Here is a 2040-nt window from a genome sequence, read left to right on the forward strand (position 1 = left end):
TGGTAGAAAGAACTTTAATGATGATTTCTGTAGAATATGTTGAAGTCAAAATTGCTGTAAGCTATAAATAATAATTTTTTAAAAAGAAATGAAAGAAGATATTTACAGATTAACCCATTTTAACATAAACCATTTTATCACTTTATACAACAATTATTATCAAGTCGTATAACTGGGTTTCGTGAGTTAATTTTTTAATTGAATTCAATATTAAAGTGCTAACGTTTCGTAAACAATTTATTTCAGGACAAGGTGCAGCTTAGTACTGTATCAAGTTGATATTGATGAAATAAATTACAATATTAACAAAAAATTGGTATTCTAATAATGAATTTGAATAAGGAGATAATCCGCGAAACTCATGACTTCTGTATGGAAAATTCTCGTGAAAGCCTTATAAATATTAAATTGTATAATTATAATTTTCAAAGTTCCTAATCTAATTATGTAACTATATGCAATAACAATCGACATAAATAATAACATTTTATTACTAGAACGTATGTATATGCATATGGTACATGTACTTGCATAGACTTGCATTTTTTACGTATAAAGTGTAAGATCTTACTAATATTTGCGCTAATATTTTATATTTAATTGCTCATTTAACATATTCCAAATATATTTATATTTTCAGAGAAATATCAATTCTTAAATTAATCGGCAAATATAAATTTACAATTATAAATCAATTCTAAATCTAATATAATACTAGAATTAAAATCTTTATACCTGAAAAGTAGTGCAAGTTATAAGGATGCTAAATATACATATTATTTGCAATCCAACAAATTTTGATTTTTCATAAGGCCACAAACCAAGTATCAACAAAAGAGTTCGATTAAGACTGAAATATCTATCCACAACACTGATCATGTTTCAGCTAACTCTAAAATGCTTTTAACGGAACTGATCAATGAAGTTGCGCTTATTCCCACCATACATTGAATGATTAAATGTTTTTAACATTTTTTTTTCTAATTCAAGAAATGTTCTACAATTTAAGACAATTTCAGTAATTCAATCAATTTCATTGAATTGTTGAAATTTACATAAATTTTAGAAAATTTTTTGAATTTTCAATGATAAAAGTACCATGAAATGTGCAATAAAATACTAGTATAGTATTAAAACCCTCGCAATTTAGTACTACTTTTTAAAAATATTTCGCGTTTACGCAATCGATACAGCTACGAAGAAATTTAACAGATGTTCTTTTCTCGTAAAATATCTATGGCTGTAAAACTAGCGCAAGCGCTGTAGCTTCATTTTCAACGACGCATATTCGCTTGTTTCATTCTCAAATACGCTTTTTTGTAAGTCATATTTGAGTTTTCAGGGTCTACCATCAATTTGAAAATATTATAACAGTAAATTAATTATAAAATTATTAGTTCGTATTTTTAACCTTAATTTTAACAATAAATGCGCTTATGCGGTTTACGTTACATATTTTTAACATCTAATTTATATTATACATATATAATGTTGAATAATTTAATTCATGTATTTATCAATAAGTACAAGAGGTGTATACAGATCATTTTATGAACGTAATTTATATTCTTTTTTTCTCTTTTAGTATCAATTTCATTCTCTGTGAAAAAGAAGATATCTTCCAATGTGATGAGGATACACCTAATTGTAAGTAAAGGATGGAGAGCTTTTTCAAAATAGACACAATAAAATTGTACTCATTATTATAAGCGTTTCTTTTGAATTTATTTAAATATTATTTTTTAAATTTAACTTGTTTCTTTTCATTTTATAAGATCAATTAAAATAAATCACTTCATATAAATCATTGTTTATGATATATGGCGAAATTTTTAGAGTTTTCTTGATTAATTATATATCTCAGGTACAAAATACAAAATAACAGGAAAATCACATCAATTTTTATTCTACAAGAAAAAAATCTGGTGTTTATATATGATATAAAATTAAGATATAAATAAATAAAAAAGATTTCTTAATTTCTGTAAATTAAAGTTAAAGGCATATTGAGAATAAAGATAAATATCACGATTTAATACA

This window comes from Atta cephalotes (genome assembly GCF_000143395.1).
Source record: "Atta cephalotes unplaced genomic scaffold scaffold00004, whole genome shotgun sequence".
Lineage (NCBI taxonomy): Eukaryota > Metazoa > Arthropoda > Insecta > Hymenoptera > Formicidae > Atta > Atta cephalotes.